We start from the raw sequence: 27,769 nt of genomic DNA, 5'->3' as shown, positions 1-27,769 counted from the left end.
TGTGCACCTCGTTCCTCCTGGACAGTCATTACTCATGCAGGGCTGCATGCTTGTTCCTTCTCCCAGCAGACATGCTTCCAGGCACTTCAGGACAGGTGTTTGTTTCTTGCAGCAAGGAGTAGACTCAGTGATGTTCCCTCACTTCTAGGAAGCTGGCTGTGAGAAAGACACCAGGTCTGGGTTCACAGCTTTCTTCTATCCAGCACTCCCTTCCTTGGTCATAAAGAACTTGGAATGACAAGTGGTCAGTGGGTTACACTTTTATACAATCAAAGCAGACAGGAGATGAGAAATCACTATCTACATTTTCAGAACCAGCTTGGGGTTTTTCTCTTTTCAAGTGTCGGCTTCAGGCTGCTCTCCAGACACAGTTTATTTCTAAAGTGATACTCTTCATAGCAGGATAGTCTAGTTAGAAGCACCCTCAATAGAAGCATAAAGAGGTGTGAGCTTTCTGCATCTGGCTGCCGGCAAGTGTTCATGGAAAAAACAAAGCCTAGCATTACCTAAGGTGTCTCCTTCACCTTTCACAGTCTGAAGTCCCACCCTTCACCCCATCAACTACCATATGGCAGTGCTTCAGGAAGACTAATGAGCAGATTCTAGCTAACCTAATTTCAAAACGGCCTCCCTCCAGATTCCCAAATGTCAGCAATACGTTTCCACAGTCTGGGAAAACAACCTCTGCTCATCTTGTACAGCATGTCAGGAATGGAGCATTTCAAAGGATCTGACAGGTTTCCATCACTCTGGGTTACTCATACCTACCATTCATGTACCACATACAGAAACACACACTACATACACTTGGGTTGTTAGATTTAAGGTCATGATAGAACACAGAAGTAAACTTACACATGTGACTGAGTGGCCCACTAGACCTCCACTTAGATGACACAGATAGAGTCTGGCCACAACATGGGTTCTCAAAACACAGTATACTGCCACCACCGTTCTCAGCTTAACCCATGACTGGGACAGTAGTCCACTGTTGGTTCAATGAATGCATGCTTAGTGAGCACGTCCAGGTCAAAGAACAGGTCCAAGACCTCACTCATGTCAAGGGTCAGGCCTAGTGCTCTGTGCACACTCTAGATTAGAGTGAGGCAGTGGCCAAAATCGAAAAAACAGATCCCCTGCCTCAAGTGCTCGATTGCATGGAACATGGATAAACACCATGCAGGGGATATTTATTTCTCAACAACATGCTTTTTGTCTACTGGCAGCTAAACATTGGAACACCCTGACTCTTTCTTCTAAGGCTATAGAAATCAGTCTCAGTTTAGGAAATCTTTAAAACATGATTTTTTTTAACCTCCCATCATAGGTAATTACCTTTTTTCTATGTTTATTAGCTTCAGCACCAGAACACCTTTCTGGGTAACAGTTAGCTCTATACAGATTGAGGGATAAAGCGCTAGCTGCAGAATTCAGAATGCAATTTCTAGGCTATGGGAGGAGACGTGGTCTGGTGACTGGATTTCTGACCTTGGAACTTGAAGACCCACGTTCTAATCTTGGTTTAGGCCTGTATGCAACAAAAAAAACTGTACTGTTAAGGGCAGATCGCTTCATCTTCCAGGGCCTTCAACTGGAAATATGGGAAATGTTAAAATGGAAGACAGATCTGCACAGTATACTGTAAAGTACAGCCCAAGTTACATGCTTTCACTGCCTACCATTCACATCCTGGTTTCCGTGATCTGGTCTCAGCTATATTCCACACACCAATCTGCTGTATGTACTGAAACTTGTGCTCTAAATCATTCGGCCACAGCAAAAATATTCTCTGTATAGCACTGCAGTGCTTCCAGGAAAAGGATCTGCTCTACATCAAACACCTTGAAGTAGTCACTTTTGACATAGTCAATAGTGTTAATGTGCCTTCTGCAGGTTTTATGTGTAACCTGCACGTCACAGGTTCCAATTTAAGAAAAAACTGCTCAGGGGTTTAGCAGTTTATTACACTTGTCGCTGAGACTGCAGGCAGCAGGTTCAATCCTATTGATAGCTCAGAGAATATATGTGCTTTGTTTGGGAGTCGGAAGGGACGAGCAGGAGGATTTGTGCATATGTGCATGCACATCTGCTCTCTGTTGCAGACCTGCAGGTAACAGGATGAAATCCTTATAAAACAGCTCAGGGAGTTATTAAGTTCTCCCAAGATATGCATGCAAAATGCAGGTCAGAAGTTGTAATCAGGTTTGAAATAGATCTGGAGGTTGATATTGTAATTGTATTTATATAGCACTTACTACCCCATACGAGGCGTCAAATCGCTTTTCGTCGAGTAGCCTGCCACTCCGGAACCCAAAATGATTAGTGCTGGATTAGTATAGGGAAATGTGAATTCATTTGAGCGATGCACATGTGAGTCTGTTAGTTGGATTGAAAAGGATAAAGGGGGATAGAAGAGGGAACAGTCTATAAAAAAGTGTTTATTGTGAGATCATGGTAGTAAGATGAGGTTTGGGATGAGTAAAAGGAGAGGTGGGGGAGGGGAGAATCTCTAAAAATTGATTTAGAGAGCTCAAAGTAGTAAAATTAGTTTTGGGGTGATAACTAGATAATTTATGTCCTTTTTCTCTGTCAACAAAATAAATGGGAGAAGGGCAGTCATCTTTAGTGAGACTTGGTGTAGGGTTCTCTGGAGCATCACACAGTCTATTCCAAAGGTAAGAGCTACATATAAAAGCAGGCATTCTAATTTAGCTTTGATCACTTTAAGGACTGATAACATTGAGGGGTTATGTAGGTTAAAGCATACTTTTGCAAGTATATATTACCTATGAACAGATTTAGTTTTTCATGCTTGTTGTTCTGCTCTTGGCCCTGAGCTACTTTCCAACCATGCCACAAGAAAGTTATATACGTATGTACACAATAAAGTTTTTCGATCCCTAGCCTTCAAATATATGGGTTCCTTATTTCCATATACATTTTGCTTTTGCTACATTAACTTTCAGATCATTAAAGTTATTATAGATAATGATTACATGTAATGCCCTGTTAAAGCCAATTACAATAGTGTTCATGATGACGGAATCAGTGTTTTGAAGCAGGGTCAAGTGTTTTCCCCCACCTTTGGTGGAAGTATCTTATCTCACTGAAGTACATAGCCACATCTATAGTGTATTGTTTAAAAGGCAGGAGTGTCAACATGCAGCCATGCTTCAGATAGCTGTTCTTTGGTATATTTTCTGTTACCCTGGTTTCATACACAATCTTGACTGGGACCCAGGTTTTCCAACGTAGTACCTGGGTTGCTCTAAGCAGGGAATTGGGAATACCCCACTTGGGAAAAATAAAATAAAAGTTTCCTTAGCAGACCTTAGACCTTTCTCATGAGTTTTTTTTCAGAATTTTAATCTCAATAGCAACATCAGAGGGCGTTGCTGCTTTGCTCATTTTCTAAACATGTTTTTCCCCCATCTTTTCTGGTTTAATTGCAAGGTGAATCACGCAACAACCTATTTTGCTTTCACATCTTTTACTATACCTTATTTTTATTGATCTTTTTATGGTGTGTACTTGTAAACTGCACCATCACATGCAAGGGTATCCCCATACAAAGGAGGTGTGTGTGTGTGCCTAGCCCTGACTAGTGTAGGTATGCTGAGTGAAGAGCCAGGACCTCAGCTTCTTGTGGAATTCAAGAAGAGAAGAGGAGGGTCTGATGAAGGCCCACCCAAAGAATCGTGTGGAGCAGAGGTGTCTGGATGGTTGGATGAAGGCGATTCAACAGTTAAGGTAGGTGGAGCCTAAGTTGTGTTGTGTGGAGAGAGGAGAGAGTGTGTGTATGTGTTCGGGTGTGCGTGTGTGTATGTATGTGTGTGTGTTCAAATGAGCTCATTTGTCAATCGGGAGCCAGTGGATCTCCCTGAGGAGTGGTATGATGTGAGATCTGTGTGTGAGGTTGAGGCTGAGTCTGGCTGCCGAGTTATGGATGATTTGTAGTCTTCTAGTGAGCAGCTTCGCCATCCAAGCATATAGGGTGCTCTCGAAGTCTAACTTGCTGGTGACTAGGGCGTGACTGACAGTTTTTCTGGTGTTGCTTTTGAGCCATTTGAAGATCTTCCTCAGCATCTTCAGGTTATAAAAGCAGGATGCAGTGACAGCGTAGACTTGTGCACTCATGTCTAGTTTGCCGTCAATGATGATTTAAAGGTTTCTGGCATGGGTGTTGGGTGCAGGTCCAAGTTCGGACGGCCACCAGTTGGAGTTCCATGGCAAGGTGTTCAAAGATCAGTACTTCGGTCTTGTCAGTGTTGAGCATTAGATAGATAGCTTTCATCCAGATAACGACTTCAGTCATGCAGCAGGTGAACTTGTTTGGGGATCTGGAGGCACTCCACAAATGAGTTTGTGGGCTTCCGATAACTAATGAATGAATGAAAAAAATATTTAATAAAGCGCACTGTGGCCACGTGGTTTCCTGGCGCTGAGAGCTCCGGCCAACAATCACAGAAATAACCCAGAGAGATTAACAGGAGTAAGCCTGAGAAAACAAGAGGGTTTTCAGGGCTTTGCGGAAATGAGAGTAGATGGGGATAGCACGCAAAGACATAGGAAGACTGTTCCAGAAGCGGGGGCCAGAACAGAGAAACGGGTGCCTCCCGTTCTGGACTTGCGAAATCGGGGAACATTGAGGAGGACCAAGGAGGAAGAACGAAGAGGGCGGGCAGGACTATAGGAAGAAATGAGAGAGCAGATAAAGACCGGAGCGGACCGAGCCAGAGCCAGGTAAACCAAGCAACCCAGCTTAAAAAGGGATCGCTGATGAACAGGGAGCCAGTGGAGGGACTTAAGTACAGGGGAAATGTGGTGAGTGCGAGGAAAATGAAGAATAAGGCGAGCAGCCTGATTCTGAATTGCTTGTAGGCGGCGCGTTTCATAGGCTGGTATGCCCACATACAGGCTGTTCCCGTAATCAAGACGGGAGGTAATCAGAGCCGAGATGATGATCTTAAGAGCTTCAAAAGAAAAAAAACGAGAAATTTTTCGGATAAGCCGAAGAGAAAGAAAACAGGAAGAAACTAAGGTGCTAGGCCAACAGCTTGTGTTCTATCCCTTAAGCAGCAGAGCCAGTGGAGAGTGGGTTCTTGGACGCCAATCTCGTGCAGGGCCCTGATGAGGATGGGGTGTGAGACTATGCCAAATGCTGCAGAGAGAGGAGAATGAGGGCTACCATCTCTCTTTTGTAAAAGATAATGCAGATGTCTGTGGTGGCAATGAGTGCTGTTTCTGTACTATTGTTGGGCCTGAATTCATAAAGCGTGTTTTCAAGGAGCTGCTGATTGGTGAGGTGGTAAGTGAGGAATGAGTTTATTACTTTCTCTAAAACCTTGGCAATGTATTGTAGGAGGGAGATGGGCCTGTAGTTGGAAAGCTTGGCAGAGTCAGCAGATATTTCCTTGAACTGGAACATGACCATGGCACATTTCCAGGTGTCCAGGAATATGGCTGAGATGATGGAGGCGTTCAGGATGGGTGTAGGTGCTTCATTGGTCGGTAAGAGTCCTTGGTGAAGGTCGTGGTGTGGCCAAGGATCGGATTGGTCTCCCGAGTGGATGATCTTCAAGGTAGTGATGGTTTTGACTATGGTGATGGAAGATCATGAGGCCAGGGCTCATTCTTGGCCCATGATGCAAAGTAGAGTAGTGATGGGGTTCATTGAGGGTTGAAGTTGAAGTACATGAAGGTAATTTTGTTACACAATAATTCCAAGGGCTTGTTGCAAAGGTCTTGAGAGGACTTGATGTTGCTGGTGGCCGAGGGCGCATTGAAATCTTTGATGATGGGGAAGATTTCCTCGCTGCTTCTGTTTGTACAGGTGCTGATGCGGTCTGCAAGAGATGAGGGTTTGATGTTCCAAATCTGCTAGTGGTAGTGTTGTAGGGCAGATTTCAAGATGTCTTTACCCCTGGTGTCTTACTTGTTCTCCATTTGCGCTACAGTTGCTTGCAATGGCGTTTTGTCTTACTGACTTTTTCTGAGTACTAGCTGGCCTGTGGTCATGCTTTTGCTGTTGGGTTGTGCTTGAGGGGAGCCAGGGTGTGGGTGCAAGCAGTGATCCAGTCGATGAGGTTCTTGATGGGTTTCAGCAAGTTGCTTGTGTGCTCGGGCCATTGAGTGGAGAGGGTGCAAACTCAGTCCTCTTCTGTGATCACTTTCAGCTGGGGCAGACAAGTTCTGTGGTGGTAGGTATGTGGTGGTGTGGAATGGGTATGCTGAAACTGATGATGGACATGTCCAACTGTTTAAATACACTGCACCCTTTTCAATGGATTGCATAGGGCCTGCCTTAGGGGTGACGTATATATGTAATAAAAAGGTCGTTATAGGCCTGGCAAGCGGTTTATTTTGCCACGTCGAATTGGCACTTTGAAACTGCAAAGAGGCTGCAACGGTAGACCTGAGACATGTTTTAAGGAGCTACTTAAGTGGTTTGTTCAATAAGTGCTGCTGGCCCACAAGTAGCAGTTAATTTACCAGCCATGGGTATATGGCATACAACTTTACTAGAGCCTTATAAGTAAATTAAATGTGCCAATCAGATGTAAGCAAATTTTACAATTTTTGAGGAAGTGAGCTCAAGCATATTAGCACTGTTTAGCAGTGGTAAAGTGCACAGAGTCCAAAGGCCAACAAAAAGAATTCAGCAAAACAGGAGAGCAGAAGGCAAAAGGTTTGGGGTAAGACCGCCCTTAGGCTGCCGGGTCTAACAGTGCCCAATCCCTTGGACCAAAAGAAATCAAGATACAGACATATGTCCAAATATAAAAAGCCCTTAACCAGGCCCTGGGGCTCCACAGACCTGTTGTCCTAGTAATCATCAATGGTCAGCCATCAGGTGAATTAGAAAATGGACCCTGTATGGTGAGAACCATGCTGTTTGGGTGGCTCCATAGCTACTATGAAGCCGACCAATTATAACGTTTTTTTTTAGTGCCTCCTTTTATGGAGGAGCATTGTTGGGCACCACAGAGGCTAGGTCAAAGGGAAACCTGGCTACCAGCATCCTTGACTGTTTTCAGTCATATAAAGTATATATTTAGTTAAGAGATCCTAGCGCTGAACGCTACTGAACTAAACTTCAGAATCTCAGTTAAGGTAACAATGGAGCAAAGAGGCGGCATGTAAGAGGCATCTTAGAAGACTATGTGTAAACCACACTTCTAGAACCCAGCATGAGGGTGCTATAAAGTTGTTTGAGGTTGAATATTGTGCGACGAATATGTATAATGTTCTGGTTTTTAATGTTATCACATTTGTACGTACACTAGTTTACTTATATTTTGTTACAGTACTTTCCATTTTACAGAGTAAAGCACTAACTGAACTCTTCAGGTGCTCTATTATCTAACGTTTCATACTGCTTCTTAGTTTATAAACCCCTCATTACCAGGGAGGAAGCCTTTCCTGTTTGCTGTCATTACCCTGAGAGAGTTACGTGCATGAGCTTCTCTCTTGGAAATCCAATTCAGACTGCTGTGCGGCACAAGTGGTCAACAACCTTACCCATTAAGGGTCAAGTCCAGTAGAGTAGGACTTCACAAGGACCATAAAAAAAAGCCTCACAACTGTACATCAATTTAGATTTCTAAATGAATTCAAGATTTTAAGAACTTTTATTCGTAGTGGAGTACAGTTAGGGCCTATGAATATTAATCAGTTACGGATACGAGATCTGTGATCATGCAAGAGCAACAAATATAACAAACTCCATTTGCGAACAGTGTGCTTTTGTAAATCAAAATGACTTTTATGAACTTTATAAAAAGTTATTACATCTACATATACCTGGAAGGTATCATTGTTTTAGAAAGGAGGTGCTGGAGTTTGTGGCTTTGCTTGCAGGTATGCCGAAGACTGATTGTAAGGAGTGCAATTCTGCGACAAGGGTGGAATGCACTCATTTACAAGGGGTTTTCTAAAGCATGTGGAGGTTTGCATTGTTCCACATTCCGTCCATCCGTTCTTTTTGCTTTAGTCGCCCTAATTGGGAAGGGTATGTCCAGACGTGGGACCCGTGCTCACTGTATACTGTTGTACTGTTAATGTGCCATTTTTGCCTTCTGTATCCTCCGCCCGCTCTACCCTCTCGCTTTTCCCGCCGCTGCATCCCCGCCCCCTGCTTGCTCATTCGCCACCCCGCTCCTGCCTCCCAGCTGCTCCTCCCTCCCACCTCCCCTTATATGGTGGCCGCTGCACTGTGAGGAGAGCGACCCTTTACCCTGTTTTCAGGCAGGTCACTCCCCACGCCGCACAGCACCACCTGTGTGTCCATGTCCCTGAGTCCGCTGCTGCCGCTTGCTAAAAGTTCGAGGCCCTCCTCCACCCGCAGGCTACCACCTGCGCCTCATCCCTGGTGGCCAGTGGTAGGCCGTAAGCTCTTGCGCTCCCTCTGCCACTTTTTCCCTGTTGTGATTGTGCTTCTGCTCTTGTATTGTTATTAGTTGTATTTCGCCTTTTATTCCTTTGTATACAGTTGTACTGTTATTGTGCCCTTTTTGCCTTCTGTATCCTCTGCCTGCTCTACCCTCTCGCTTTTCCCGCCGCTGCGGCCCGACCCCCTGCTCGTCCATTCGCCGCCCCGCTCCCGCCTCCCAGCTGCTCCACCCTCCCACCTTCTGTTATATGGCGGGCGCGCCTATGGCAAGCCCTTCTGCACCCGTCCGTGCCTGGACCGCGCCCAGCGCCAGACCACGTGGTCCCCGCGAACGCCACACCGAACGCCGCCCTACCCTCCACGCACTAAACACCGGACGACCATACACCTGCTTCCTGGCCGCCCTGAAGCACACCAAAGGACCCTTCTCCTGCCGGAGCTGCAGCTTCACCAGCCTCCGAGCAGCCAAACCGCCCACTGCGACAGGACGCAACCACCTCAGATGCAAACTACTGAACACCCGCTCCGCACGCAAACATGCCGTCAAACTCTGGGACCTGCTCGACACATCCTCCCTGGACGTCGCCTTCCTGACAGAGACCTGGATGAACGCCTTCTCAGCACCCGACATCGCCATAGCCATCCCGGACGGCTACAAGATCACCCGCAGGGACCGCACCAACAGAGTAGGAGGTGGAATCGCCATCATCTACAAGAACACCCTCAGGGTCATGACCAGCCCCGCAACACCCTCAACACCGATGAACACCTGCACTTCCAGATCCACACTGATCCCAACACCACCCTCAGAGGAACTCTTGTCTACAGAACCCCCGGACCTCGGCCTCAGTTCAGTGACTCCATCGCCGACTTCGTCAGCACGCACGCCCTTGCCTCCACAGATTACATCCTCCTCAGAGACCTGAACTTCCACCTCAAGAACAACAACACCAACTCCACCACCCTGATTGACAACCTCGGTCTCAGACAGCTCATCACAACACCCTCCCACTCCGCCGGCCACACGCTTGACCCCATCTTCTCCGCAAGTTCCCACATCACCTTCAGCCACACCACCGAACTCCACTGGACGAGCATCGCTGTATCCACTTCACCTTCCGGAAACCCACCACGCACCACCGCACTCAACAGATCCCCCGCCGCAGCTGGAGCTAAATCACCGAAGACCAGCTAAACACCACCCTCACCCAAAGCCCACCCGCTGACCCCACCGACACGGCCGCCCACAACCTCAGACGTTGGATTGGCGACTGCGCCAACACTCTCGCCCCGATCAAGAAACCCTTCAACAGACACACTAACAAGAAAGCCAGCTGGTTCACCACGGACTTCCAGGCCTCCAAGTAAACCTGCCGAAAACTAGAGAAGAAATGGTACCGCGAACAGACACCGGACAGCTACGCAGCCCACAAGAACGCCATCCACAGACACCATCGCCTCATCAGATCCGCCAAAAGGGCCTCCTTCAAGGACCGCCTTGACAACGCACACAACAGCAAAGAGCTCTTCAACATCGTGAGGGAACTCTCCAACCCTAGCTCCAACACCAACGACATCCCACCATTGCAAGACCTGTGCGACTCTCTTGCCACCTTCTTCCATCGCAAGATCGCAAACATCCACGACAGTTTCAACAACCTGACCGCCCCGACGGCCACTGACACCTCAGACCCCACGGCCACCACCCACATCAACCCCTGCTCACCTGGACCAACATAAACGACGACGACACCATCAAAGTCATGAACACCATCCACTCCGGTTCTCCGTCAGACCCATGCCCGCACCACATCTTCAACAAAGCTAGCGCCACCATCGCACCCCATCTCCGCAAGGCCATCAACATCTCCTTCGAGACCGTGACCTTCCCGGAGAGCTGGAAGCACGCCGAGATCAACGCCTTACTCAAGAAACCCAAGGTGGATCCGAGGGACCTCAAGAACTTCCGGCCCATCTCACTGCTCCCGTTCCTGGCGAAGGTCATTGAGAAAACCGTCAACAGACAGCTGTCCCGCTACCTCGAGGAGAACAACATCCTGGACCCGTCCCTGTCCGGGTTCTGCAGCAACCACAGCACCGAAACTGTCCTCATCGCCGCCACCGATGACATCAGGGCCCTGCTGGACAACGGCGAAACCGCGGCCCTCATCCTCCAGGACCTATCAGCCGCCTTCGACACTGTCTGCCACCACACCCTACGCACACACTTCCACAATGCAGGGATCCGAGACAAGGCTCTGGAATGGACCACCTCCTTCCTCTCCGGCAGAACCCAGAGAGTCCGCCTCCCCCCTTTCCGTTCCAAAGCCTCCGAGATCATCTGCGGCGTACCCCAAGGATCATCTCTCAGCCCAACATTGTTTAACATCTACATGGCACCGCTCGCCCACGTCGCCCGACTGCACGACCTCAACATCATCTCTTACGCCGACGACACCCAGCTGATCCTCTCCCTCACCAAGGACCCCCTCACTGCCAAAACCAACCTCCAAGAAGGAATGAAAGCCGCCGCCGAGTGGATGAAGAACAGCCGTCTGAAGCTGAACTCTGACAAAACGGAGGTCCTCATCCTCGGCCCCACCCCCTCAGCCTGGGACGACTCCTGATGGCCGACCGCACTGGGAGCAGCACCAACACCCACCGACCACGCATGCAACCTGGGGTTTATCCTCAACTCACTCTCCATGGCCAAGCAAGTCAACACCGTCTCATCCTCCTGCTTCAACACCCTCCGCATGCTCCGCAAGATCTACAGGTGGATCCCCACCGAAACAAGAAGAAAGGTCACCCAGGCTCTCGTCAGCAGCAGGCTGAAGCCTTCTACGCAAGAATCTCGGCCAAACTCCTGAAACGTCCACAACACATACAGAACGCCTCTGCACGCCTGATCCTCGACATCCCTCGCCACAGCCACATCACACCCCACCTGAGAGACCTGCACTGGCTTCCCGTCAACAAGACGATCACCTTCAAGCTCCTCACCCACGCACACAAGGCACTCCACAACACCGGACCAGCATACCTCAACAGACGACTCACCTTCTACACCCCGAGCCGCCAGCTCTGCTCCACCGACCTTGCCCTCACCACCGTCCCCCGCATCCGAAGAGCGACCACCGGCGGCAGATCGTTCTCCCACCTCGCTGCCAAGACCTGGAACACCCTCCGCATCCTCCTACAGCAGATCCAGGACCTACTAACCTTCAGTAGGCTACTCAAGACCTGGCTATTCGAGCAGTAGCAGCACCTCCCCCCCCCAGCGCCTTGAGACCCTCACGGGTGAGAAGTGCGCTTTACAAATTTCTTGATTGACTGTGCCACTGGATTGAAGCTAGCTTGGCTGATGAGGGGTGGTACCACAAAACTGGTCCCAAGACGGATGTTTCCAGTCCAGGGAGGACATGGCCTGGTAGTTTGGGCTGGACTGTTCCCATGAGGAGCGGTGTCAGGACTGATTTGCATTTGTCTGGGTCCAAACTGAGGTGGCGTACAGAGCACAAAAACGATGGATTAAACCTAGATCTGTGACTTTGGGTGAATGTTTGCATTGTTCAGCTTTCGTCCTTCATCTGTTCTTTTTGCTCTTCGTAACAAACCATGCATCTAACCTGGATGAGGAGTCATATACTGAAGAGTGAAATGAGGCATGGCTCTGAGGGTGCAATGCCCTCCATATATCTACCATATCATTAGCATGGAGCGGGTCAGCCAAGGCACCATCTTCTTTGTTGTGGGTACGAGCAAATCCTCCAGTACAATCTATCAATGGGTCTAGTACTGCATTATGGTTTTCTCTTCAAAGTATGGAGTGTTTTAATCCATGAATGTGCAAGTCTATGCACGTGAAAAAATCTATACATTCAGTGTTGGGGTCATAGGAGTTCACCAAAGTAAAATGTACAGAGCCAACCATCCCTTGAACTAGTAGATCAAGCCTCTCCTGGTCAGAAAACGTTTAGAGATGGCGGAAATGAATTGACCTGTTAATCATTATGCCACCCCGCTTGAATAGGTCAAGTAAGAAGAAAAGTATCTGTGGCATCCCAGGCCTTAGCTAGAGGTGGAGTCAAACTAGGGGCCAACTATGTTTCTTGAAAAAAGGCGACAGTAACAATATGATGAGTTAGATGAGCTAAAATGTAGCAGCACTTATGTGGGTTACCAAGTATCCTAATATTTCAGGTGACAGTTTAGGGCCATTCACGGGAACCGGGCAAACCAGGACTTTTGTGGGGCAGAAACATCGCCCGCAGCGGCATCATAGGGCAAGCAAGCAAACATAAGTAGATTAGACTCTGTAGGGTGCATAGAAGTGAGCATGATGGAATCCAATAAAGAACTCCCCCCCACCTCCCCCACCCACATCGGGCCCTAATCATCCTGTGATATACATAAACATACCCCTCTCAACCAACAATAACAGGTACAAGAACGGACCAGACCACTTATAACAATGAGAGTCATTGGCATTTATTCTGGAAGGGCCAGAGAACCTAGTACCATATAGCAAGTTGCAGTCCTCTAAGAGCCAGAGGAAATCAATGTTAATGCATGAGCAATTAATTCCAACAGAGAGCTGTCAATGGGCTTCCACTGTCCACAGGGGTTGGACCCCTAAAATCTCGTTATGTATAGGTGAGCGTACTGCCCCCCCGACAGTCAGACTGTCAGACTTATTTGACAACACTTTGGTGCAGGTCACGTTGGCTGGAAACAACTGAAGAAGGGCTGCGTGAAGCCTTGTGATGCCAGCTGAGCATAGAAGAGGCTTTTACGGGTTCAGTGAAAATCTGAGTTTTGCGCTGCAATGAGAAGCGGAGACGAGCTGGATATAGCAAAGCATAAGAGATGTCAAGTTCCTGCAGTTTCTTCTTGACTGGAGCAAATTTCTGTCTTGCACACTTTGGGTAAAGTCAGGAAAAAAGGACAGAGTCATCCCCTCTTAGGTAAGAGTGCGCCTCTCCCTAGCCAGGCGTAAGGTGGTGTCCCGATCCCTATAATTGAGCAGCTTGGGGATGATAGGCCATGGGGCGCCTCGGCAATCAGATGAGGGGCCAACTCCGGTGTGCCCTTTCCACTACAAACGTGTTGGAGAGAGAGTTTGAGCCAATGAGGTCACGCACTAATTTTTTAACATAGTCCTCGGTTCTCTCTTCACTGTAGACTTGGCTGCCCAAGATACGCAGGTTGCTTCTACAAGAGTGTGTCTCCAAATCTTCATTTTTTAAAATTTTATTTTATCCTTCTCCTTTGCCATTTCTTTGAGCAGGGAATTGTGTTGGTCCACGTCATCCACGACCCCCAAGATTATTTGCTCAGCGTTATCTATAGGCATTTGATGTCCGTCTAAGGGGCCCTTCATGTCATCCATGCGCGCGGTTGAGGGAGTCAATTTTTGAGTCAATGGTTGAATGGCTAGTTTTCGCCTCTTTCAGGAGGGCAGCAACCTCAGCTGAGGTGATAGAGCTGCATTCCGCTGCCCTCTCTCCACCAGTAGCCTGCTCCGCCTCCAATAACAGTTTAGGACCTCTCTGGAAATCAAAAGTGAGCCCAGCTCACTTGTCCATTTTGCCCATGGCATGGGGTACAGTGAAATGCAGGATCAACACCAAGGCATATGGGGCCTACAAGAAGCCGGGCGACCGTAGGCAGAGGTAGGCTCCAGGCAGTTATCACCCAGACACATGCCAAAAGGCGTGGATAGGTGCAGCAAAAGCCAGATCAAACACAGCAGCCAGGGGTTCAATAAGCAGCAGGGGACAAGAACACATTCAACAACTGAGCAGGTGGGCCACCATTCACAGGAGCTTAGTATAAAGGACTGGCCCAATGTGTAAATAGTCGAAGGTGACGCCAGTTCCCTCATTAAGGGGGAGCTATCCAGATAAAGGCTGGATTCTCCAAAGGCCCATGTGGCAAGCTGTTGGTCAAAGCACCGTGTGGGCACTACTCATCACTTACATCGAGGAGATGCGGCCTCCCAGGCACACAGCTAATGATGGCAGGATCCAATGAACCCGCTGCTGTAGGCTCCTACATCACTGTGTCCTCGCAACGGCCACCGGCCAAAGAGCGAACAGGCCGCTGAGCAGACTCACTTCCTCCAGATCAAAGGCTACCATGACCCCTCAGGGGTAGCCTTTGCGGCAGAAGCTGCCCCTCTGGCTCTGGACCGCAGATCAGTTCAGCTAGGATAGCAGCATGTCCTGCAGGATCGTTTTGGAGTAGTTGTGTGCCAGCCCTCAGAGCTGACTTCTTTTTTGCAGGTTCTCTAGCACCCCTCCCCGGAATTCAGACATTTAGAGGTGTGCCCCGACTGCCAAACATAAAAGGACTACTGGACACCGCCCTTCCAGCTCTCCCCACTGGTAGTCCGTATTACATATTGTTAGCAGCAGAGAGGAGAAAGCAGATGTCTCAGCTGCTGTAGCTATCCAAAGAGGTGCTCAGGAAGGCTGGATGTGTTTGCCGGAGCACTCGCCTGCCTCATGTCCCACTAGCCTACATGTCTGAACGCAGCTGATCAAATCTCACATAAAGCTACTTCTCTGAACTCTACTTTTACAATTCTTGGGACACAGGAAACTGTGCTGAAATCCCAAAACGTACCCCTTCATTCCTTGGACATCTTCATGGAACGCAAAAGATGGGGATATGAGAAAGGCCTTTGGGCCTGGCAGAGAGGTTCAGTTACAAGCCCAGCTCCTTCAAAAGGAGGTGGAACAGGAGCATGGAAGTTTTCTATTTTTTGTAATGTTCTTTCCAGGGAACAGATTTACTTTAGGGATGACGTCCTTTCCCTAAAGTGGATTTTCATTTGCAGTTGTTTGGCCATATGAGAAATATAAAAGGCACATGATAAACACATGACCTTAAAGGCAAGTGAAAGGGAGTTGTAAAGCGCATGCAGCTGATTCCCTGCAGTGCTTTAGTATGTGTGTAGAATCTAAAGGAGCTGAAACCAAAATCCTCCTAAAGCTGTCTCTGGTTAGACTGCAAAACTGAAACCAGCTGGCGCTGACCAATGTAAAGAAAAGAAGTGCGAGTGATGATGAAACCAACCAATGGGCTAGCTTGAAGCCCTTGTTTATTTTAATTTTTTTCAGTTTACGAAAGATCTTGCAAGCGTCAAGGTGTAGCTGCCAATACTGATTTATAATTTTACAAACCTGGACAAATTGGGCAAAGAATAACGGGAATCAGGGTAGAAGTGACAGAGGTTTGTCAGAGATGTAACTATCTTCTTGCTCAGAATTCAAAGGTGTCAAATGAAGTTGACGTGACAAGAAGCAACCTCTAAATTGTGTCATATCAAAACTCCATCCAAAATTTCTAATGCTGGCTGGTATGCATGCCCCTGTTACTTGTTTGTAATCTTCATTACTCTCATTTGATCACTGAAAACACCTGTAAAACAGAAAGTCACTACACGTGTCTGTGTTATCAGGTACAAACTTCCCAAATGCTCTGCTTTCCTTTTAAGAACTAAATGTATTTTGGGAGTTGTAATCTGGAGTCTTTCAGAAGCAAAACAACTGCCCTGAACAGGAACATAGGCCACCAAATGACTAGGGTGACTAGCTAGCTCCATGTCACTGGGACACCAGTTTTCCTAGGCTGGTCTTTGATTTTACATGTCAGGGTATTCTGGGATTTGTAGTCTTGGTTCTTTTAATTGAGCCAATTTGACCCTCGCCTACCATCCTCCAGGACCACGTCCATCCTTCTGCAAATTCATTGCCCCTCTAGCCATAGACTCCTTCAACAACTACATTCTCTTCGGCAACCTCAAATTCTATTTTTTTTTAAAACATTTTTATTGGCAACCTCAAATTCTAGATCAACTACCACAATGAAATCCGCACAACCAACCTTACAGCATGAACAATATCGGACTCACCCAGCTCGTCAATGACCTCATGCACACTGCCGGACACATGCTAAACCCCATCTTCACCTTCGGTGGCTGATCAGGACCAGCCACACCACGGACCTCACCTTGGACCAACCATTCCATTGTCCACTTCAACATCACCAGTTCACGGACCTCTGCCCCCAGTCCATCCAATGCACCCCACCGTAGCTGGAGCAAAGTCTCAAAGGACACATGGATCAATGCCCTTAAACACCCACCACATCTCCTCCAACAACCTGGACCAGACCGTCACACACTTTAACAATTGGATTTCCGACTGAACCAACAGCTTCACTCTCATCGGCAACAACATCCACGGAGGGTCCAATACCAGGCTAGCTGGTACACTGAAGACCTCAGAACCGCTAAACAACAGCGTAAATAACTAGAAAGGAGATAGTGCACAGTAAGGATACGACCGACTAAACTTATTTAAAGACAGCCCTCAGTCTCTACCACAGACAGTTGAGTGAATGAAATAAAAAGGGCTTAGCCTCATGCAGCGAATCAAGCTTCAATAGCAGCAAAGAACTCTTCAACATTGTCAAAGACTTCTCCAACCCCTCACCTGCAACAAACATTACCCCCTCACTGAAACTTTGCAACAACCTTGCAAACTTCTTCCACGACAAGATCGCCAACAGCTACTGAAACTTCAAACCCAAGTCCAAGCCCACCGATTTCTTCAAGCAACACAACAACCCCGCTACCACCACAGACATTCCCCCTAACCGAATGTAGCCAGCTTGCCCCACAGGACACCGCGTCCATCGTGAACTTGGTCCACTCAGGTGCGCCAACTGAACCATGCCTTCACCACATCTTCAACCTAGGCGAAGCCACAATCAGTCACGTACTCACAACCTTGTTCAACACCTCAATCGCCACACCCACCTTCCCTGAGGACTGGAAACACGCAGAAATCAATGCCCTACTAAAATAAAAAATAAAAAAGGACATTTATTGATGGATATAGACCTCATCTGAGATCCACAATATACCACTGGCAGACCCCAGCAAATTCAACAACTACCGACCGATCTCCCTGCTTCCATTTCCGGCCAGGGTATTAGATAATGCCATCAACAAACAACTCTACTCACACCTGTAATGGGACCTCCTACACGACTCCTCCCAGTTCAGACTCCACTGCAACCACAGCACTGAGACAGACCTCATCGCGGCTACCAGTGACATCTGAGCCCTATTCCTCCTAGACCTATTGGCAACCTTCAATACGGTCTCCAACCACACTCATCACAAAGCTGCACAACATAGGCATCCAAAGAGTCGCTCTCGGGTGGATCGCCTCTTTCCTCAAAGGAAGAATTAAAAAAGTCTGCCTTCACCTCAAAACCCAAGGATATCATATGTGGAGTACTCCAAGGATCCTCGCTCTGTCCCACCCTCTTCAACACTTATATGGTACCTCTGGCCAGTATCCCCAAAACCCACGGACTCAACATCATATCCTACACCAACTACACACAACTCACCCTCTCCGAAGACACCACCAAGACCAGCTTTCCCTACTGCATGAGAGACGACGCCAACTGGATGAACGACAACTGTCTGAAGCTGAACAAGGACAAGACAGAGGTACTGGTTTTCAGAAACAAAATGCATCCCCAAGGGATGCATTTTGGTGGCCCTAAGACCTTGGACTTATTCCTACCCCCACTGACCACACTAGGATCCTAGGCATCATTCTGGACAACAAGCTATCCATGACAACTCAGGTCAGCTCCATCTGCTTCTGCTTCTTCATCCTCACCATCCTTCATAAGATATTCAATGGCTACCCTAAAGTTCAAGATACACCATCACCCAGGCCCTCATCTCCAACTGACTGCAATATGGAAATGCTCTCTACACAGGGATCGTAGCTCACCTCCTCCAACTACAGACCATACAGAATGCTGCACCCAGACTTGTCCTGGATCTCCCTAGACAAACCCACATCACCCCCTACATCAGGAAACGCCACCGGCTCCCTGTACAGAAAAGATGCCAGTTCAAGCGCCTCACCTCCTCCAACTACAGACCATACAGAACGCCGCCGCTAGCCTCATCCTGGATCTTCCTAGACTAACCCTCATCATCCCCTACATCAGGGAACTCCGCTGGCTCCCTGTACAGAAAATAGATGCAAGTTCAAGCTCCTCACCCATGCATACAAGACCCTACAGAACTGCGGACCCGCCTACTTGAACCATCGCTTGAACTTCCATCAACCCACCAGACGCCTCTGCTCTGTGTCTCTTTCTCTAACCCTCACCCCCACATCCAACATAGCAGATGAGGTCGCTCCTTCTCCTATCTAGCAGCAAAGACATGGAACAAACTACCCTTTCATTTACGGACCTCCCCATCTCTTGCAGAGTTCCGAAAGTCCCTGAAGACCTGGCTATTCGGCTAATAATGTGGACCCTACCAGCGCCTGGATACCCTCATGGGTGACAAGAAGCACTCTAGAAATCTACTGACTGATTGATTGACCAACACACTTTATGACAACAGTTTTTTTCTTCGAATTCAGGGACTTGTAGTCTTATTCATCCCACTATAACACCAACACCAAAAGTCAGAGAATTCTAATAAAAAACAGGAGTAGCCTAACTAGTACACCTGCAAAATCTGGCAGAGATGTAACAACGATACGTAAAAATATTGTCCAGATATAGAAGAGTGGTATACAATGTGACATGAGGCTACCTGGTCACCCTACCGATGTCAATTCTAATGTCGGGACAAATTGCTAAAATAAATAATTGCACTGTATGAACTGGTTGTTTACCTACGGTTGCCACCCTCCAAGAGAAAAATACGGTGTCTTTATTGTGTTTTTTAAGAGTCTTCAAAGGCTTGGGCATGTTACTATGTTGGACTTTAAACAAATTCGAAAGTATTTATTTGTAACTTTACTTTTCTGCCCTTGTTTGCTTTAATTATCTGACAAAGATCGCTAACACAGCTCCAGAACAGTTAAAAGTGTTTTTCAATTTATATTTGCCCTTCGAAGTATGTACAGATAAGATCTAAAAATTCCGGATTTAGAGGTGAATTTGATTATTTTTGTACCGTCCGGGGCATTAAAATATTGGTGGCGGTAGAAAACCGGCCAAGTGGCATTGCCGTATTTAGCACATCTCGACCACAGAAAGGGTCGACTTACCTGCAAAGGGTTTCAGGAACGTGATGACGACCACTCCCACTTCTCATCCAATCAGCACGCGAGGCTATGGGTGAGACCACCCAGACAACCAGCGTGCTGCAAAAAGTGAAAATGGGCTCGAGGAAATCACGGAAAGTTCAGTCAGACCGGGGCGGGGAACAATGACGTAAGATGTGAGAGCTTCGTGACCCACTAGTTTGAAACAAAATGAGGCGGGGAGTGGGCTGAAGTACGCAATCAGAAGCAAAGTTGACAATGCCGGGGGCAGGTAGGAATACGCTTACTGATATCTATTTATTTAAGCAGTTAAGATCCAAAGTTGAGTCTGGGATTCAATGTAAAGGTTGCCTCGTAGGCAAAGGACCGATCACTTTTAATTTTGAAAATGCATTTATTTTATTTGCATCTGCTACCAAATATTTGTTTTCAAATCTTATCTTGTATGCGTCATAAACGCATACCTCTGGAAACCTGTGGATGAACTTCTAGTTTAACATGGCCGCCGAGCCATTAACTTTGGAGTTAAAAGGGGTCGATGTTAAGTAGTCCATACAAATGAAGGTAAAGAAAGTTCCTTTATTAAGTATGCCAACACGTGCTCCTACAGATAGCGGAGCAAATAACGACTTGTCAGATCGGCGATCAGCTGTCAACGGACAGCTGATGACCTCACTGGGGTATGGTGTCCGCGCAGGGACAAATGAATGCGAAGTGAGAATGGTGTCCACCCTTGGACATAAGTGAAACGTAACACATCTTCCCCTTTTACAACAAAAACGCTAAAACCTAAATGCAGGTAAGAGGGAAAAGTTTCTAACGTGGTGAGGGTCACTCACAAACATAGTCCTTGAGTTTGACAGGTGGTCCCAACAACCTCCCTGCACGGCTCCTGCTGATATGTGGTGATTCCTCTCAAGCGGCATGGGTGGCAACTTGCGCCGGGTTTCCCTAACAACTTGACGATCGTTAATTCCAATGGAATGTTCCAAAGTGGGTCCTGTGTTGATTCTCCCCGTAGGTGTCGGAGTTGCAGGAAATTCATAGTCAGACTCGCAGTCCGAAAAGTCAATGGATGTCTTATTGTCTCTGGTAGCTGAACTAGGGTTGTCCATGGAAATTGCTGGACTAGGATCTTTCCTAGATTCTTCTTTACTGTTTGCAGGATACTTATGTGCCGACAGTGTGGAGAAGTGCCACACTCTTCCATCACTGTATACCTGTTTTGTGTTTTCCCCACTTGACCACTTCTTCTTACTTTGACTAAGTCTCCCACTTTGAGTTCCACGCTTTTACATCCATGTTTCTTGTCATAGTATTCTTTTGATTTGTGCTGAGCTTGTATAAGTCTCTCTCTGACTGCACTAGTTGACCACTCCACTCTCTTGGCCGCATTTATCCAGCCCACATTGTCTCTTGACAGCAGAGTTCTTCCGCGCATAAGTTCAAATGGACTATGCCCAGTGGTATCACTAGGTGTTATGCGGTATGCCCACACTGTTTTTAAGACTTCTTGTTTCCAGTTGAGGTTATTGGTTACAGCCAATTTGATAGTGCCCTTCAACACTCTATTAAACCTTTCAACTGCGCCATTACCGGCAGGATGATAGACTGATGTCGTCTTATGTATAATATTATGTCTTTGGATGTAGTTTTGAAATATATGTGACATGAATTGCGCACCATTGTCGCTAATTATATGTTTGGGTAGACCTTCCCTAGAAAATGTTTCATCCATAAATTTCACAAGGCTATGTGCATCTGGTTTGTTAGTAATCTTAACTTCAGGCCATTTACTGAAGTGATCTTTTATGACTATCACATACCATTGCTCCTGTGCCTCTGTAATTGGCCCCATCACATCGATTCCTATTCTCTCCCACGGCATGGAGGGTGTGGTAATAGGTTGTAATGGTGGTCTAAAAGTGACTTGTGACTTGTCTGCATCCATGCACAATTTACATCCTCTGATAACTCTTTCAACGTCTTTGCTTACCCCAGGCCACCAGTACATATTTTTGATCCTGTTTTTGGTTTTTGCAATACCAAGATGCCCTTCATGGCATATTTTTAGAATATTAGTGCGTAAAGACTCAGGTGGTATGAATCTACCACTTCTTAGCAGAAATCCGTCCTCCTGGGACAATTCATTCTTGACTTCCCAGAAATGTTTGAGTTTTTCTGGTAGCCTATTCTTTGCTGGCCATCCTTTATTAATTTTTTCCATGACCTGAACGATTATGTTATCTTTCTTCTGTTCAGCGAACCACTCATCTCTTCCAATCCTACTGTCTTCTTCTAGAATGTTTGCAATGCACATTTCTTCATTTTCTTTGTCAACAAACTCCTTATTCTCCGAAGGCATTCTGCTAAGGTAGTCAGCAACAACGTTTTTTACTCCTGGTATATAATGAACTTTGTACACGAAATCAAATAAGCGTACAGACATTCTCGCCAACCTTGAAGATGCAGTGTATAATCCTTTCGTGGTGAGTACCTTGGCTAGTGGTTTGTGGTCTGTGCACAAGTGGACCATCCTTCCCCAAATGTACTGTAGGAAATGCTCTAGCGCCCATACTCATGCTAGTGCTTCGCGCTCGATCACAGAGTACTTTTCTTCAGCTGGAGTTAGTGATCGTGAGGCGAAAGCCACTGTGTACTCTGCACCTTTAGAGTCCTTTTGGGTTAGGACCGCGCCTATACCCTTGTTACTGGCATCAGTCGTTACATAGTTCTGTAAGGTTGGATCATATCCTTGTAAGGGTAATGCCGTGCACATATCGTTCTTTAAGTTTTGAAATGCAGTTTCACAGTCATTATTCCATTCAAACTTGTTCTTTGTTTTGAGCTGTTGTCTAAGTTCATAAGTTTTCAATGCGAAATTCCTGATAAATTTGGAGTAAAACTCCACCAACCCTAGGAATGACCTCAATTTATCCTTGTTTGATGGTACAGGAGAGTCTTTTATTGCTTGTAACAGTTCCATTTTAGGACTTATTCCGTCGCCAGTTATTTTATGGCCAAGGTAATTGACGGAATTACTAGCAAATTTGCACTTGGCATGTTCTGCGGTAAGTCCCTTTCTGTTAAGGATTTCAAAAACTTGCTCAACTCTATTATCATGTTCTTCTTTAGTGTTCCCCATAATCAGGATATCATCCTGGAAGAGCAAAATTCCTGTTACTCCTTTGAAGACATGGTTCATGAGTCTTTGGAACATAGCCGCCGCTGAGGCCAAACCAAAAGGTACTCTGGTGAACCTGAAACATCCATGTGGAGTAATGAATGTGGTGAGTGACCTGCTGTCGCGATGTAAAGGCACTTGGTGGTATGCGGATTTTAAGTCCACAGTCGAGAACCATTTTACATCCTTGGTGGCGGCTAACATTTCGTTTATTTTAGGAAGTGGGTACTGTTCTACAATAATGTTCTGATTCAAATCTCTCAGATCTACACAGCCTCAATTTTCCGTTGGCTCGTTTGGCAATTACTAAGGGTGCGACCCATTCTGAGGCATCAATCCTTTCGATTATTCCTTCGCTTAAAAGTTGGTTTAATTGAGTTTCTACCTCTTCTCTGATGGCAAATGGGATATTCCTTGCTTTATGTATTATGGGTGTATTTATCGGTTTAAGTTTTATTTTGTGTTGATATCCCTTAAGCTCTCCTACAGTTCCACTAAATACTTTAGGGTATTTTTTGAGTAAGGATTCTGCGTAATTCTTATCGTCAAAAAGACTTAACACAGGCTCTTCTTTGCTTGGGTCAAGGATGATTCCCAGACTGCCCTGATCCATCCACCCCAATACAGACGGACCGACTTTAGAAACATATAATTTACTTTCTGTTTCGCGCCCTTTGTATTGAAAATTAAGTTTTTTATATCCACAAACATCAATGGGCTCTCCAGTGAATGATCTGATTTTTATATCTGGTTTTTCTAGATCATTACCCAGTTCTTGTTCAAATTTTTCCTTCCACACCTGTTTGTTGACTATTGTGTATGGTGACCCAGAATCTGCGACAATGTCAATGTTTATTCCACCAATCGTCATGTGACATATGGGTTTTCTGGTTTTGGTAACCATTCCTTTTGTGCTTATCATATTTATATTTTCATCCCATTCATCATCAATATTTAACACGTACATATTAATGTCATCAATGTCATTGTCATTTTCACTTGAATTCTCACTGTACTCTACCATCTTAATTTTTTGTGGCTTCCTTTTGTTGCAAGCCTTTACATAATGACCCTTCACTCCGCAATGCGTGCACCTAACTTCTTTGGCAGGGCATTTGGGATCATTTGCTAAATGAGAAGCACTCAAACAACGGTAACAATGAATTCCGGTTCTGGTTTCATTTTTCTTGTACGATGTTCTATAATTTTTTTGATTAACACTCTGTTTGTTATAGTTCTTTTTCTCAATCACTTTGCTTACAACATCCCCTTCCTTCTTTTCTTTTGACTCTGATAGAACCGCTTTGGCACAGCGCCCTGTAAGTTCAGCCTTTCTAGCGATATCAATTATGTTCTGTAAAGGGTACTCTCCTTTTGCCCACAGATTATCCTGTATGTTCGAATTAGATCCTTGCATTACTATCTGATCTCGGATGAGCTCGTCATGCAAGTCTCCGAAACGACAGTTTATTGCTAGGTTTTTCAACGCAGACACGTAGTCATCAATGGATTCACTGTCTCCTTGTTTTCTGTGAAAGAATTTGTAGCGGTCTACTCCAACGCAAACTGTGGGTTTATAGTACGTGTTGAGACCGTCAATGGCATTACTGAAAACGTCACCCTCATTTTCAGTTCTGATTCTTTTGTTTATAGCGTTGTACACTTTTATACCACCTGCTCCTAATGAATGCATGAGCATTTTATACTTCCTTTCCGGTTTTATTTCATCATCTTCTTCTAATGTGGATATATCATTTAAAAAATAATCTCTCCACTCTTCCCGTCTGAGAGCAGGCTCACCCCCTGCCCGTAGAAAGGTCTCGGGAGGAGAAAGATTCCACACACACCCTGATGCCATGGTACTTAAAAATTTGTTGTATATCCACTCTAAATTGTAGAATTTTGGTAGAAGTGTTATAAGTAAATCCACGTGATGTATGCAGGCAGGTGCGAACAATCCTAGAAGCAAGGTTTATTAGAGTTCGTTCACCGGTAGTATCACAATTCCACCAACCAATTAAGTACAACAGTCGAACAGCTAGCTGTCGTTTCTACGCATGTGTGGCAGCTATTTGCGTGAGCGCAGTTATAGGTAGGGTGGAAGTGTTTACTTTGAACGCCAGGCAGTGCATTTACTTGAGCCGTATTCCATATATATGTGAAACGGACCACTCTGTGTAAATTAGGTGTTAGGATCGACGTCGCTGCTGCATTCCCCAGATGGAAAGGAATGCACTGGATGGTTAAATAACCTCTCAAGTTTTCAGACTGCTTATGTGTGACATTTACATATTTTCAGTGTAATTATTGTATTGTAATTTCATTTATATAGCGCTTACTACCCCTGACAAGGCGTCAAAGCGCTTTTTCTGCGAGTAGCTCGCTACTCCAGAAAATGACAATTAACGACTATGAGTGGCTCTTTCTTTCAAGCAATGGAGATGAGGTCACCAATCTTTTACTCACTTGAGCGCACCATGCGAGAATTCAAAATTTGAGAACATTCATGACAAGAATTTTCAATTCTATTAAGGACACAGAGGCGAGGATTATGCTTCTAATTTTCTTTACTGCAAATTCTCAGCAGCCAATCAGAAAAAGTAAAAATAAAATACACACTACAATACCAATAAACCTTAGTGGGTATCACATGACAACCATAGAGTAGACCCCTATATAAGGCACACAAGAGAATACTACATCCTCTTTCTTTGTGTGAAATAACAGTTAAGTCCAAGAAAAACACAGTCTGAGATCTGGCAACAGCTGAAAAGAAGAATCCATTCTTCATAAGGAAATCCACAGGCCAATGGACAGCAACCATAAACTTGAAGTTAGCTTCAACGAAACAGCCTCCTCTCGGAGACCTCGAACCCCCTCTACAAAGGCGAAAGTCATCAAACTTTACTTGAGATCAGAACCTGAAATTGAAAGATAAGCCGTAATACCATACTCCCAGGCAGCGATAAAGCATATGGGGAGGGTCATAACAGTATAGGCATACATTGCAGTATATAAACAACTCAAATCAGATAATACAGTACTGAAATATGGGTGGGATAATCCACGCCTCCGTGCCCTTAATAGAATTGAAAATTCTTGTCACGAATGTTCGTAAATTTTGAATTATATGTCCGGACCGGAGGCTCCGATTATGCTTGTTCAAAGCTGAGCCACCACAACAGATGCAACATTCACAATAGGTTTATAATAAAAAGTTTTAAAAGTAGAGTCAGGGGAAGAATCAGCAGCATTCATAATGTCCAATAAACTGACTCCCACAGAAAAGGCCTTGGAGGCCATAGCCCCACGAGCAGAATGAGCACCAAATCTGGAAACATCAATACCAGCTTCGCCCATGAGCCAACGCACCCATCTTGCTAGTGTAGCTGGGGTCACTGGGCAAAAAGGTTTCTGCAGAGCAATCAACAATTGACCCGCCATATCTTGACGAAGACCTGCAGTACTCAACTCGTAATCCTGGATACATTGTACAACACACAATTTTGGATTGTCAGGAAATGCAGGATAGGTGACAGAAGTAGTGTTACACTTAGTGCATCTGGTGACCAAAAAAGTAACACCCTCTGGAGAGAATCTGCGACCCGCGAGCTCTAGAGCGCGAACATCAGAAACGCGTTTGCAGGATACTAAACAAAGCAACATAGTGAGTTTGGCAGAAAGCTGCTTACGAGATAAACAACGATTAACTGGCCAGGAGTCCCAGGAACGAAAGACAATGGAGACATCCCAAAGCTCTGAATATTTAGGACAGGGAGATTTTACCAGCTGGATAACTCTAAGTAATTTACATAATAATGGATGTTCACCAAGAGGTTTGCCGTCAATGGCCTCGTGCCCCGCCGAGGCGGCAGATTGGAAATTATTGACAGTGCGATAAGCAAGGCCTGAAGCAGCTAAGGACGCAAGAAAGTTCACTACCAAGGAGACATCTGCTGTAACGGGATCCACCTCCCGTTGAGAGCACCAATCACACCGTCGTTTCCATGTTGTATAACGCTTGTGTGTGTTGGGCGACCAAGCCTCACCGATGAATCTGGCAGCGTCTCTCGAAAAGGCCCGGGACTTTCCAGCAATCCCCGAAATTCGCCAAGCGACCAGCATTAGTTGACCTGATGTTATCAACGGATGCAGAGATTAGAGAGGGTCTAACAAGAGATTCCACCGCTGGAGAAGAAGGATCGGAACCGCACATAACATTTTCAGAAGTACCGGGAACCACGGTTGAGCCCTCCAAAGAGGAGTGATCAGAATCAATTCCGACTGATAACATTTGGCTCGGGCCAGGACTCTTGGAACCATTACAAATGGAGGAAAAGCATAACAAAGTGTTGGGGGCCACACCTGCAGAAAAGCATCCGTGGCAAGAGCCTCCGGATCTGGACGGCAGCTGAAGAACATAGGAATCTGTTTGTTGAGTCTGGAGGCAAACCGATCGATCTGACAAGGGCCCCACATCTGGGTCAATAACCGGAACACTCAAGGGTGAAGCCTCCAGTCGCTGAAATCCCGGAGATGTCGCGAATTCCAATCGGCAACTTGGATTGCTGCACCCTGGAAGAAACTCCGCCACCACAAACAATTTGTTATAAAGGCAAAAATGCCAAAAGTCTTTTGCAATCTCCGCTAGAAGGCGGGACCGGGTCCCGCCCAGCTTGTTCACATAACGAACTGCCGACACATCGTCCATGCGGAAAAGAAGGCAACAATTCGTCTCACGGGCGAGAGGCATCGAATCGCAAAGGAGCCCGCCAGAAGTTCCAGGCAATTGATGTGGAGATTCAATTCCTCCGGAGACCAAAGGCTGCTCGTGGACACTTGACCGCACCGGGCTCCCCAACCCCACCGACTGGCATCGGATTCGATCACTACTTCCGGAGTGGTGCCGAATAGGGCTCAACCGTTCCACGACTCCATATGTTCCAACCACCACAACATCTCCGACCTCGCCTCCTCTGAGAGGGGAATCCGATCGGAATACTTGAGGCCTTTCTGGAGATGGCATATCTTGAGCCGTTGAAGTGCTCGGTAATAAAGGGGACCCGGAAAGATCGCTTGTATCGA

The 27,769-nt window shown here is 46.4% G+C and overlaps 2 protein-coding genes across 4 annotated transcripts in view; one reads left to right on the top strand and one right to left on the bottom strand.

Annotated features, from left to right (window-relative positions):
• Positions 1 to 20,165, bottom strand: part of SERHL2 (serine hydrolase like 2) — a 155,863-nt gene extending 135,698 nt beyond the window's left edge. Inside the window, exon 1 of the mRNA XM_085601148.1 lies at positions 19,504 to 20,165. The gene's annotated coding sequence lies outside the window, so the exon portion shown is untranslated. The remainder of the gene's footprint in view (positions 1 to 19,503) is intronic.
• The window catches only part of LOC146833370 (suppressor of cytokine signaling 1-like), a 432,757-nt gene continuing 424,646 nt past the window's right edge, over positions 19,659 to 27,769 (top strand). Inside the window, exon 1 of one of the 3 annotated variants that reach the window (XM_085601152.1) lies at positions 19,659 to 19,771. The gene's annotated coding sequence lies outside the window, so the exon portion shown is untranslated. The remainder of the gene's footprint in view (positions 19,772 to 27,769) is intronic. The other 2 variants (XM_085601151.1, XM_085601150.1) reach the window with 2 other exon arrangements.

This window comes from Triturus cristatus, chromosome 4_2, assembly GCF_964204655.1.
Source record: "Triturus cristatus chromosome 4_2, aTriCri1.1, whole genome shotgun sequence".
NCBI classification, from domain to species: domain Eukaryota; kingdom Metazoa; phylum Chordata; class Amphibia; order Caudata; family Salamandridae; genus Triturus; species Triturus cristatus.
The sequence above is the reverse complement of the archived record's forward strand: the minus strand, read 5'-3'. Positions and strand labels throughout refer to the sequence as shown.